The sequence below is a fragment of the Sarcophilus harrisii genome, chromosome 2, assembly GCF_902635505.1.
Source record: "Sarcophilus harrisii chromosome 2, mSarHar1.11, whole genome shotgun sequence".
In the NCBI taxonomy this organism is placed as follows: Eukaryota; Metazoa; Chordata; class Mammalia; order Dasyuromorphia; family Dasyuridae; genus Sarcophilus; species Sarcophilus harrisii.
Genome location: NC_045427.1, coordinates 416,390,092 through 416,404,451, shown reverse-complemented (window position 1 = coordinate 416,404,451; position 14,360 = coordinate 416,390,092).

The window sequence follows — 14,360 nt, the reverse complement described above, 5'->3', positions numbered from 1 at the left end:
GGGGTCACAGAGCTGGACACAACTGAACAACAATTCAGGACATTGGGTAGTGTCATAATGCACATAGCATTGGGCCTGGAGTCAGGAAAACTCATCTTCCTGAGTTCAAATCCAACCTCAGACACTTACTAGCTATGTGATCCTAAGCAAGTCACTTGCCCTTGTTTGTTTCAGTTTCCTCATCTGTAAAATGAGCTGGAAAAGGAAATTAGAATTTCAGTTCTCTTTCCACTGTACCTGTTTAGTATGTGGCTTGGACAAGTCACTCCTAACTCCGAGCCTTGGTGATCTAGTTTGTAAAATTAAGGGATTTGAACTCAGTGCTTTCTTTCTGGCTCTGACAATTCTGTGTCTATGACCAAAAGCCAAGGTTCTCTCTGGGCCATGGGATTTCTGTCTCTGTCTCTCTCCCTCTCTGTCTCTGTTTCTCCTCTATTCTGCCTGTCTCTGTTTCTGTCTTTCTCTCTCTTTTTCTTTCTGTTTCTCTCTTTTTCAATGTCTGTCTCTGTCTCTCTCCCTAGACGTCACTGCCACTCTCAAATATAGTGCTATGGGAATGCAGAGGAGTGAATTTAGAGGGATTTCCACCCTACCTCCAGCTGTGGTATCCTAAGAAAGTTTTTTTGGATGAGGCAGCTGGGCCTCCGAGGATGGGGAGGACATCCTCATACAGAGAGAGCCAGCCCAGCTCCCTTGCCACCCCCTGCATCCCCTCCTCCCAGCACTCATTCCTTCCTCTTGCTCATGCATCACGCCTCTGCCCTCAGCCTTGTCCCCTCCACCAGCTTCAGAGCTGGAGGGCTGTTACATCTTCTATTTAAAACTCCTCATCCGAGCCAGCACAGGGGACTTTCTTATTCCCCTTCAGATGTAACTGTCACCAATAATAGTCTCTTTCGGATTTCATTTCCTTCAGCTCCTGCCAGGGACTCTCAGAATCTCCTTCCCCTCCCGCTGTCCCCCTCCTTCCCCCAGCCCCAAGTCAGGAGGAAAAAAAATACATTTTTGCCTTTTACTATGATGTATGCGATCCCATAAAATAGTGAAACAGATATGAAAGGTTGAGAGAAGGTAGATAAATGGCTCCTATTATTCTACCAATCAAATGAAATACCTCTCCACGTCCTCATTTGAATGATAATAAAACTCAGAGAGGCTGCTGGATTGCCACTGTCATCCCCAAGCAGCAGCCCAAGCCAGCCCTGATGCCAGACAAGGTAACCTTGGGGAGTCTGCTGAGGCCAGTATGCTGACCCACCCCATAGGGCCCTCCTGTCCCCTCGCCTCCTCCCCCTTTGCCCCTGTGCCACTGTCTGCCTACTTGACCTCACTTTGCCTTTAATGTTTCATTCAGTGTGGCCATTATTTAGCTGCATGACCTTGAGAATTCCATAGAACTCAGTTTCCTCTTTTGTAAAATGAAGGGGTTAGGCCAAATGGTCTCCAAGTTCCCATCTGGCTGCCATGGTCTATGTTTTTTGTTTCAAGGCTCCTTTCAATCCTAACCTCCCATGCTCTTTGTTCTGGGGCTCCTTTCAGCACTAACAATCTATGTGCATTGTTCTAAAGCTCCTTTTAGCACTAATATTCTGTGTTCTATGCCCGAGGTCTTTTCCAGCTCTGACATTCTCCGTTCATTTCAATTAAATTTAGCCCACATTTATTAACTGCCTATTGTGTGCAGAGCTCAGTGCAAGGTGTTGGGGAGAGATACAAACTTTAAATAAGCCTCAGTTTCTGTCCTCATGGAGCTCACAGAAGAATAGGGGGATAGGAAACAAATACAGAGAATCCTCATACCATCATATCATCATATCATTCATGATAAGTGCATTAAAAAGAACAAAATGCTGTGTGAGGTCTGGGGGTCATTGATGACAAGAGGAGAGGTCACAGAAGACTTTTTGAAGGATGTGATATTGGGAGGAAGGAGGTGGGGGTCAGGGTGAGGGAGGCATGTGGACATTCTAGGAAGAGAAGAAAATGTGAAGAAAGGCACAGAGGCAATTAGGCACAGAGCATGTCCCAGGGCAGAAATTAGTCCGGGTTTAGTATCAGCATCACTATTTGGAGTAGAGAGAGAATAGAGGGGACTAATATGTGATAAGGCTATAAATGTAGCGTAAAACCTGATCATGGGAGCCTTGAATGACAAGCTGAGAAATTGTCACTTTACTCAAGAGTAAAGAGTGTCCCTGACGGCTCTGAACAAAGGGCTCTCATAGTCAGATTTAAGCAAAAGGAGAAGGATTTTGTCTGTAGTCAGAAGGATAGGTTAGAAGGAAGAGGACCAGATGATAAAAGGATCAGGTGTCAATGAAGATTCAATCCAAGAGCCCCCTCATCATCACTGTCACCTCCTTTGGAAAGGGCAGGCAAAGGAAATCCTCTAAAAATTTGGCCTAGTGACTACTAGTCTAAAGATGTCTCAAAATGCTAGAATCATAGAGTAAATAGCAAAACCAGGACTAGAACCTAGGTCTCTTGACTCTCTCATTCCAAAGCTTTTTCTACTGTCCTTGGCTTGGGCTGTGCATTGAGGCTCCACAGTAGCTCACTAGAATTCAGAAAATTATATTATTCTATAATATGAAGGAAGGGAGGAAGAGAGGGAAGGAGGAAAAAGAGGGAATGAAGGAGGAAGGAAAGGAAGAAAGGGAGAAAAGGAGTGAGGGAGGAAGAAGAGAGGAAGGAGTGAGGAATAAAGGGAAGGAAGGAAGGAAGGAAGGAAAGAAAGAAAGAAAGAAAGAAAGAAAGAAAGAAAGAAAGAAAGAAAGAAAGAAAGAAAGAAAGAAAGAAGGAAAGGAGGAAGGAAAGAAAGAAAGAAAAAAAGAAAGAAAAAAAGAAAGAAAGAAGGAAAGAAAGAAAGGAGGAAGGGGGAAGGAGGAAAAGAGAAAAGGATTTATTACTCACCTACTATGTGCCAGACACTGTACAAAGCACTCATTGATTATCCCATTGATCCTCACTACAACTCTGGGAGGTATTCACTATTTATTATCCCTATTTTATATCTGAAGCAACTGAGGAAAACAGTGATTAAATGATTTGTCCAGTATCACACAGTGATCAAGGTCCAGTTTGAAGTCCTGAACTTCCTAACTCCAGGACAACACTTTTAGGGACTGTTGTGAAGAAAGTCTCTTGAAAATTTAAAGTGGTATAGAAATGAAAGTTATTATTTTACTATTAAGGAGGGCTCATGAGACCCCAAAGCCAGTCCTGACCCCAAAGCAGGACAGAGGCTGAGAAGCAGGTAGAAGTCAGGTTCAGCTTGTTCTTGGTCATTTTGCTTTCAGGGACAGAATTTGGGAGATCATATCCCATCCCAGTACTCTTTCCCTGCCATCTAGCTGTGCTCTCTCCTGGCTTATCTCCAATAAGGGCTCCCTTTTTCTGAACAGGAGATATAGAAACAGAGCATTACACAACCGAGCAAATTGTGTTACAAGATACATGCCCATTTCTGCTGGAATCCTTCTTACAAAGCATTGTGGAATAGTAGATAGAGCAGTCAGCAAGAACTGGATCCAAATTCTACCTCATATACTGTGTGTCCTGGACAAGTTATATTCCCTGGGCCTCAAGTTCCTGAGATGTGCAATGAGAAGGCTGAGCTATGTAACCTTTAAAGCCCCTTCCAGTGCTATATCATAAGACCATTGATTTAGAGATGGAAAGACTTTACTGGTCATCCAGGTAACAACCTAGGGCAGCTAGGAGCCCCGATGGATAGGGCATTTGGCTTGGAGTCAAGAGGACTCATCTTCTGAGATAAAATCCAGCTTCAGACACTTACTGTGTGATCCTGGGCAAGTCATTTAACTGTTTGCCTCGGTTTCCTCACCTGTAAAATGAGTTGGGGAAGGAAATGGCAAACACTCCAATAGTTTTGCCAAGAAAACTTCAAAATGGGATCACAAAGAGAAGGACACAACTGAAATGATTAAAGAAACAAGAACAAATACAGTAGTAGCAGTAGCCCCCTTTATATGGCAGAGGTTCAGTGACTAACCCAAGCTCATAGAGCTAGTAAGTAGTTAAGGACCCCACAATCCTCCTCATTCACAAGAATGTCCTAGCATTCCTCCAGCCAGACTTATTGAAAGGGGGTCTTGTTGAGGGATTTGATGGGAGTGGGAGTTGAAGTGTTGAGAGTTGGACATGGAATCAGGAGACCTGAGTTCTAATCCTCGTCCTTGCCATTAGATATTGAGCCTGTCATTTCTCATGTTCAGTTTTGTTCATTGTTACAATAGAGATATTAATACTTATCAAAAAAGTCTCTTGAAATCTTAAAATGCTATAGAAATGGGAATAATTATTATTAATAGATCATAGGATTCTATTAATGGAATAGAGAGTCCTTAGAAATCATCCAGTACAATTCTTCCTGGCCCTATTCATCTGAATTAGACTTCCGTCGATACCCAACCAAAGACATAGGGACGACTTATGAGGCACCCCTTATCTTAAAGATGAATAAACTGAAGCCCAGTGAGATGAAATCCCTTCCCAAATTCATATATGTAACAAATAGCAGACCCAAGATTTGACCTCTGAGTTTTGCTCAGCCTCAGTATTCTGATCTCTAAAATGAAATGATTGAAATCTCTGCTGCCCAGAGTTTCAAGGCTATGCTTTGTAAATCTTGGAGTGTTATAAAAATAGGAGTTAATAGTAGGTGTAATAATTCGAACCTTGCTGAGGCTAATTCAGTTTTTTTTTTAATCTGTGAAATGGGGATAATTATTATTGGATAGTCCTAGAGATCCCTCTTAATGCTGAGATCCTGTGTTCTCACTCAGAGTTGTACAGAGTCAGAAAGCACTTTTATAGCATATTAAGAGCAAAAGAAACAGGGTGCCATTCTCTAGGACATACTGTCCAGGCGAGACCATAACCTAGCCTTAAATCCTTCAGAGGAAGAGAAATTGAGCACCCTCTACCCCATTAATAGAATTCTGTGATCTATTAATAATAATAATTCCCTGCCTCAGTGGCAGGATCTCGCAGAGTTCTCGGCTGCCTTCCCGCACCTGTGCCGTCCCCTCTGACTCTGGCTGTGTCTTTCCTTGAATGTGTTTCTCTGGGTATGCGAGTCCTCGAGGATACCTCCTGGCCCCATCCATCCCGATTAGGCGGCCCGTCCACACTCAGCCAAAGGCATATCAATTCTCAGCACTGGCCACTGAACCGAGCTAATGGGGATGTACACCTACGCCAGCTTGCTAACTCACCCTGATCCGGAGTGGGGAGGGAACTGGGAAGGCTCATGGGGGAGCAGGGGCCCCCACAAATAGAGGGAGCTGGGGTCCAGTGACAAACCACCGAGGTCACTCGGCCACCATAGTGGTCACTAGATCTCATGTGGCTTCCCCTGGGGCCCTGTGGGGTTGGGAAGGGAGGGAGAATCATAGATTTAATAGCCAGAAGAAATCTAAAGCTGAACTATTTAGATGTTTAGGAATATTTAGAGCTGGAGGAAAAAATCTGCTGATTCTATCCCCTCGTTTTATACGGGAGGGGATTCAGGTGATTTGTCCAACATCACACATTCAAAGACACACTTTTACACTCAGACAGTCTCCCATATACACAGACATTCAGAGCTGGAAAGGACCTTCAGAGGTTCCCAACTCTCCCCACTGCACCCGTCCTCCTTATCCTTATGCTCAGTTAGACTTACTTGTCTGCCCTATGAAAAGAAGGATCATCAGCCACTTACTTAGCAAGCCCCTTACTTCTCTGGGCCTCAGTTTCCCAATCTGTAAAATCGAGGGAGGGGAGTTATATTAGTTGGCCTTTAAAGTACTAGTCATAGAGGGCAAGAATTCAAATACAGGTTCTCTGACTCCTAATCTATCCCCAGAGGCAGCTGGTGGGGCAATGATTAGAATGAATGCTAAGTCTAGTGTCAGGAAAACCTGCACACAAATCTGACCTCAGATGCTTGTGATTTTAGGCAAGTCACTCAATGTGTGCCTCAGTTTTCCCAACTGTAAAATGGGAATAGCGAGTAGGGCCCACTGCCAAGATTGTTGAGAGCATCAAATGAGATTTATAAAGAGTCACTTATGTGCTTGGCACCCAGTAAGCACTATACCTCATTCAGCAGGCAACGAGGAATCTCCGAGGGTTTTTGAGCCTGCAAGTAGACATCCTCAGAGCGGTACATTAGGTATTAGGCTCAAGCAATGGTGTGGAGGATAGATGGGAGAGTGGGCAAGTTAGACACAGAAAGGTCATCTAGGGACTGGTCAGATGGTTGTGATAAGAGGCGATAATGGCCCAAACTGAGGCCCTGACACCTGAGCTTTAGTTCTAACCTCACCGAGGATGGAGAAGGATAAAGGAAGCAGGTGATGGGAAAGCTGGTAGTCACTCCTGCCGAGCTCTGCCTGGCCCCAGTCCCAGAAGAGGACCTGAAGCTAGGGCTTAACTGTGTCAATAATTACAGGAAGGGAGAGAAGGAGGGAAGAATCCCCAGGGCTGTGGACAGGACAGGATTGGGAGGAGATGCCTGGGAACTGGTCCCAAACAAGGAGGGCACCCGAGAAACCTGTCAAAGGTAAGAGACAGCAAGCTGAAAAGTGACGGAGAGCAGAGGTTGAGGGCAACTAGGAAAATGGGCTTGGAGTCAGGAGGGCCCGAGTTCAGATGCAGCCTCTGCCCAGCTGCGTGCCTCCAGGCAAGTCACTCATCCCGTTTGCCTCACCTGTAAAATGCTCTGGAGGAGGAAATGGCGAATCACGCCAGGGTCTCTGCCAAGGAACTCCCCAAAAGAGGTTATGAAGAGTCAGAAATGCCTGAACCATCACACACACCCAGGAGCAGCCCAAATCCTGTCCCTATTGTGCAAAAGAAAGAAGGGAGCCGAGATGAGGGAGTTGTCAGGATCACACAAACAACAAGTGTCCCCTGCTACAGCGTGCAGGGCAAGGACTTATCCCCCAGACAATGCTCAGGGGGCACAATGACTGCCTGGTGCCTGTTCCTGGTGGGCTAAGGGGGTGAGGACAGGGGAATCAAGGAGAAAGAAAGGCTCCCCTTGATTTGCATGGGACCCATTTTCCCCACCTCTCTGCCTGGCCCCGAGGGAAACAGGGAGATGTCACCATGGCAATAGCCATGGCAACGTCAAAGGGTTAAAGCTTGGGGGAGGGAGCAGAGCCCGCTGCTGCACCTGTCTCCTCTGCCTGCAGCTCAGCTCAGGGCACCGAGCTTCCTGGTGTCCCTGACAATCAGCTTCAGCCGGTGCCCTGGAGGCTAATGAGAAGCAATGAGGCCCCAGGGATTTGGGCCCAGCCTCCACATCTAGGCTTTCAAACTATAGGGTGGAAGCTGATTCCTCTTTCCCCTCCTCCCATCTTTTCCTCCTTATTCCCCTTACAGGGACACAGAGCACAGGGAGGAGGGGGGAAGAGATCAACCCCCCCAAACTGTCCTCATCTCTTCCAGGAAAAGCCCACGTGGTGGTGCAATGAAGAGAGTCCGGCATTTGGAGTAAGGAGACACTTGAGAGACACTTGAGTTGGATTTTTGGTTCTAATATTTAACTGTGGGTGGCCCTCAGCACATCAATTCTCCCCAAACCTCAGTTTGTCTGTCTGTAAAATGGAGATTATAAGACTAGTACTTGTACTTTATCTACCAGAGAGGGTCGTTATGATGAAAATGCTTTGCACAGGAAAGATCAATCAAGTTCACATTCATTCATTAAGCCCTTTTTAATGTTCAACCCTGGTACTAGGAGGACTAGAGAGACAAAGGCACAAATGACCTTGGGGAGTTTATAGGCAACTGGGGAGGAAACACGGGCATGTAAAAGTATATACAAGATAAAAACAAGGTAATTTGTATACTTTGCATACAGATACAAGGTAATTTGTATGTAGACAAGACTCCAGAAGCAAGTTGTCAAGACAGACATCTCATAGTAGGGCATGAGTTGAACATCAAAAGAAATGGGGGTAATTTAGTCACGTGATGAGGTTTAGGAGAGCAGAGAGGAGGCACAACGATTGTGGAGAATCACAATGAGGCATTCTCCCTGCCAAAAGTACCTTTATTAATGAGTAAAGGCCTCTGAAAAAATCCAAATATGATTTTGTGCCATTCTTTGGGAAGGGGCGATTTTTATAGACAGAGAGGGGAAACCAGGAGAGTTGTTTTGACAACCAGTTGGGGAGATGTTTCACTTGAAGAATAAAATCAAGGAGGAGTAGGGAGAGACTGTTGAAGGAGGAAAACAAAATTTAGGAAAACAAAGTCGGGGGAAAATTGAGAAAAACAAAGTCTGGAAAAACAAAGTAAATTTGGGAAAACAAAGTCAGGGGAGATGTGGAAAAACAATTTCAGAATGGATTAAGGAATTTTGGTTTTAGGTAGAGAACATGCTGACTTGAGTTTCCAATAAGGACTTCTAAGAACCCAAGTGGAAGAAAAGGGCATTCAGGGGCCCCTACAAAATCAGCCCATGGAGTTTGGGGTGTGAGCAACAACATGACTAGTTTGGCTGGGCCACAAATTGTGTCCAAAAGAATAACAGATAATAAGACTGAAAAGGTAGGTTGGAGATAAGTTGGGAATGTTAAATAAGGAGTTTGTATTTGATCTTAGAGGTAATGGATAATAATGAAATCAGCTATGATTAGGAGGAAGTTTGAAATGGACAAGAGATGCCTCTGGGTAGGAAGGAGACTTAGGCCTAGTTCTAAGTCTTCCTTTTCTGTTGTTGTTCAGTCTCTTTCATGTTCCCATTTGGGGTTTTCTTAGCAAAGATACTAGAGTGGTTTGTCCATTCCTGCCCAGTTCATTTTACAAATGAGGAAACTGAGGTAAACAGGGTTAAGTGACCTGTCCAGGATCACACGACTAGTGAGCTTCTGAGGCTGAATTTGAATTCAGGTTTTCCTGACTCCAGGTGTGATGCATTGTCCACTCTGCCACATAGTAGGTGGTTGATGAGTGCTTATTTCTTCCTTCCTTTTCCTAAAACCAAAACCTACCTAAAACTAAAACTAAGTGTAAAGGAACATCAGAAAGAGAAAAGGCAGACAATTTTAATTGTGAGCTCTTTTCCTTTCCTACCTAAAGCGCTTCCTTTCACATGACTTGACCCCCCATTTTGATAAGAAGGACAATCAATCAATCACCTTTATTAAGTTGTGAGAATTGGATGAGGGTTTAATTTTCACAGTTATGTAAAAAATATCAAAGAAATAATTTAGAGGAATCAAACTGAAACCTAAGAAATAAGATCTAATGATTGGGCTGACATGGAACAAAGTAAATGAGACTTTTCTGTATCTATTGGTAGATGCAGAAGGCATGTATATACACCCAAACAAGGGTAAAAGAAAATAAGAGTTACTGTCACTGAAATTTAGGAAATGAGAGTCGGAATTAGGGGAGGGACTGCCAAAATAGTGAGGATGGAGGAGAACTGTGATCAAATAAGGTGGATGCCAATGGGAGATGTAATCAGGGGTGGGGACTTATGCACACATAGTGGGAATTAGGCACTTCAGAAAAGCTGTAACCTCTGTAATATCCAGCCAATGGGGGTAACATCAAAGGAACTTGCATTTCCAGACAAGGAATAAAAGGCTGTACTTTTGTACTTCAAGAGTGTGTCTGCTACTTTAGATACCAGCAAAATGGTAAAATAAAATCTTTCCTGGATTCACCAGCAAGTCAGAGGAGTTCTTGGTAATGGCCTTCTCTCTTACAGTAACAGAAAATGTATCCCAATGACTGGGGATCTAAGGCAAAAATATCTACTGCCTGCAGAGAGTTTGCATTCTGCTGGTCTATTATGATGGAAAATACAGTGAGGAAAACTGGGCTTTCATCCCAGCTCTGCCATTAATTCTCATATGCCCTTAAAACAAGTTGACTCTCATCCTGGGACTCAGGTTTCTGCCAACAGAGTAATGTGAAGAGATTGGACTCTGGATGGTTCCAAACAGAATTTCCAGCTCTGACAATCTGTGTTCCAACATCCCTTCTCTCCACCCTTCTTTATTTTAGAACCAGATCCAGATCCCAGTGAGTCGGAATGAGTGCCACATCTGGGTGGCACAGGAGGCCCGCACCTCCTGGCCCTCTGCCAAACTCTGGGAGCACACTCCGCTTCCTCTCTATCTAGCTCTCTGTGGTGTGCTGCCCTATCTGAAAACAAACAAACAACCTAGATATAGCTCGACTATTCTACTTTCTAAGGGCTTCCTCGTTTTGGAATTCTACATGTGGTTCTGGGCTAGGGATTCTACCCAGGCTTACCAGGGATGGTGATCCCCTTCCTTCTCTGGCAGGGATGGGGCTCTCCTACCTGAAGAAGGGTCCAACCAACGGAGAGAACTGGGGCTCAGAGGTGACTCTGAAGATGACTATGTCACGGAAATGCCAGGAGGAGACAACTTGAAATAGATCTCCGCTCATCCAGGAAGGGATTGGGGGAAAGAGAAATATTGGTGAAACAAGGGGTGAAGAACATCAGTTTGCTCAGGCTTCCTGAGTAAAGGCCAGCAAGATGGTCGGGGGGACCTTTCTCTTTAGAGTATCTTTGGAGAATAAGACCGTAGTCCTTCCCGGAAGCATAAACTATAAGGATGCATCAGCTCCTCCCAGACTCATAGGGTCAAGAGCCATGGATCTGGAATTGGGAGAATAGGCCCCAAACCTATCCCTGCTCCCTACCACTTGTGTGTCTTTAGGCAAACTACTTCAGTAAGGTGTTTAAACGGCATCCTCTGTGTAATGAGCAAGGCTCTTTAAAAGGATGTCAGGGATCCTTCCCGTTCTGAAGCCTAGAAATTGAGATTTCATGTCCTGTGATTTGGCGGCCTCTGGTGGACACTAGATGCTTAACAGCCCAAATTTTAGCCCCATCCCCTTGCTCCCCCCTCTCTCCCCCCCATCACCATAGAAGCCTAGAATCTTGGGGTTTGAATGTTGGGAGAGGTCACAGGATGTTATGGAAAGAACCTTGGAGGTGTCCTAGTAAATGTTTAACAATCAGCTCTCTGAATAAAAATGTAGTAAGGCACACTTTTTTTTTTAAATTATAGCTTTTTATTTACAAGATATATACATGGATAATTTTTCAGCATTAACAATTGCAGAACCTTCTGTTCCAACTTTTCCCCTCCTTCCCCCCCATCCCCTCCCCCAGATGGCAGGTAGACCAATACAGGTTAAATATATTAAAGTATATATTAAATACAATATATGTATACATGTCCAAACAGTTATTTTACTGTACAAAAAGAATCGGACTTTTAAATAGTGTACAATTAACCTGAAAACACACTTTTTAAAAAGTTTCTAGGGAGAGTCTTGGGCAAGGAAGGGGAGGCAAGCAACCAGATTAGGGAAGAGTCCTTTGGGAAGTGACGTGAAAGTAGAAAAAGGGCATCAATTCATTTATTTATCTGCACGTGAGATTTCTTTGATATAAGGAACTTCTAGTTTGTGACTTGCCTCTATCAATGCAGACTGAGCTTCGCCTTCTGCAATGAATAGCTCTGGGAGGTGACTTGCTTTGGGAACCTGTTTGTGTCTGAAGGTGGAAATAAAAGGAGGACCTGCTAACTACAGAGCTCACTCTCTGGACACTCCAGATGCTCTCAAAGTATGGTCCAGCCACCTCTGAGCATCAACAAGATAGTTTCAGAAGATTCACATCAAAACTCTTTTTGTTTTTTTTCATTCTAATATGTATAGATAGATATCTAATACTGTAAATATAGAGATCTATATCTAATACTGTAAATTATAAATATCTCTATCCAATATAGCAAATATATATATATATATATCCCATTAAAAAAAGCTCTTTGGGATCTAACTCAGTTTCAATTGATCAAGAATGGACAGAAGCAGCTACACCCAAAGAAAGAACACTGGGAAATGAATGTAAACTGTTTGCATTTTTATTTTTCTTCCCAGGTTATTTTTACCTTCGGAATCCAATTCTTCCTGTGCAACAAGAAAACTGTTCTGTTCTGCACACATATATTGTATCCAAGATCTACTGTAACCTAGTCCATATATAGGACTGCTTGCCATCTAGGGGAGGGGGTGGAAGGAGGGAGGGGAAAAGTTGAAACAGAAGTGAGTGCAAGGGATAATGTTGTAAAAAATTACCCTGGCATGGATTCTGTCAATAAAAAGTTATTAAAAAAAAAAAAGCTCTTTGGAATCCCCAGCAATTTTTAAGAATATAAAGGGAATATGAGATCAAAAAGTTAGAGAACCAACCTACCGTGCCATACCGATTTAAAATATAGAAATATCAGTTTGTCACTGAAGCTAGCTGTCACTGTGGCTTTCTCTGCAGGCATCAGACAGCTTTAGAGAAACAAGACTGAGAAGATGAGTCTATGAGGGGCCACACACCCAAACAGGTGTGAACAGGGTGAAGCTCCAAAGTTTTCCATAGAAGCCACTGAGAAGACAGACATAGACATCCTGGGCAGGGCTCCAGAACAATAAACGCACTCCCAGTTTTCCTGTCACCAAGATCTTCCCAAGGTGATTAGACTACAAGAAACTTGGTCTGACATTCCTGTCTCTCTCTGTATATATTCCATCTACTCTTATGTCAACCAGCCTTAGACTGAAGGTTCATCAATCGATCAATCAACAAGCATTTATTAAGTACCTGCTGTATTCCAGGCCCTGTGCAAGATTCTGTGGTTACAACTACAACAAATCAAACAATCTCTACTCACAAGGAGCTTTCACTCAAGAGAATTGTATCTTAGCTAAATTTAATATCTGTTATTTTCCAGGAGATCACAAAAATCACAAAAAAATTATTAATATTTGTTGAATTGAACTGAATAACTGACCCTGAATTTGCAAGACCAAAGCTTCTGCTCCTAGTGGGATAGCTCAGAGTGTGTGAGATAAAAGCCCTGAGCTTTGGGGATAAGAGATTTGGGAATCTGTTTCTCTCTGCTGACTTAGCAAATTAATGATGATCTCAGATACCTGTCCCAGGTTTCATCGGGCCTGTTTAGATCAGGTTACCCCACATCTGACTGACCCTAGCCAGCAGGATCTGCTTCCAGGTTACCCCTCAGTGGTCCTGGCCAGGCTGACCTTGCCTTTATTTCAGAATCACAGACATCTCCAGGTTTTCAGGGATGTCGGAGGCCATTTAGGCTAGCCCATCTATGAAGAATGGTCAACTATCTCTTGCTTGAAGAAGACAATTTGATGAAGTAGAAGAATGTTGGTCCTAAAACATGAGGACCCTCTGTGTAGACCCTGCCACTACCTAACTGGGTGACCTTAACCAAGTCAGCCTGTCTGGCTCAGCATCCTCATCTGTAAAATGAGGAAGAGAGTAGATGGATTGCCCAGAAAGAAATGACTAAAATGAGATAATATTTATGTTTTTTTTTAGTATTTAATATTAAAGTATTATTTAGTATTTAATATTTTAGTAAAAAAAACTTTTTATTTTTAAAACATATGCATAATTTTCAACATTTACCCTTGTGTCCCATTTTTTTTCTCTTTTCCTTCCCCCCATTCCCTTCCCTAGATGGCAAGTAATCCAATATATATCAAACATATGCAATTCTTCTATATGTATTTCCACAAATATTATGCTGCACAAGAAAAATCAGACCAAAAAATGGAAAAAAATGACAAAGAAAACAAAATGCAAGCAAACAGCAACAACAAAAAGTGAAAATACTATGTTGTGATACATACTCAGTTCCCACAGTTCTCTCTCTGGGTGCAAATGGCTCTCTCCATCACAAGACCACTGGAACTGTCCTGAATCATCTCATTGTTGAAGAGAGCCATGTCCATCAAAGTTGATCATCACACAATCTTGTTGCTGTATACAATGTTCTCCTGGTCCTGCTCATTTCACTCAGCATCAGTTCGTGTAAGTCTCTCCAGGTCTTTCTGAAATCATCCTGTTGGTCATTTCTTACAGAACAGTAATATTCCATAATATTCATATACCATAACTTATTATCCAACTGAGTGATGAGCATCCACTCAGTTTCCAGCTTCTTGCCACTACAAAAAGGGCTGCCACAAACATTTTTGCACATGTGGATACTTTTCCTTCCTTTATGATCTCTTTGGGATACAGGCCCAGTGGAGACACTAAGGGTTAAGGGGGTTTACACCACTTAATAACTTTTTTGGGCATAGCTCCAAACTGCTCTCCGGAATGGTTGGATCAATTCACAACTCCACCAACAATGTATCAGTGTCCCAGTTTTCCCACATCCCCTCCAACATTCATCATTATCTTAGCCAATCTGAGAGATGTGTAGTGGTACCAATGAGATAATATTTGTAAAGCACTTGGCAAACCTTAC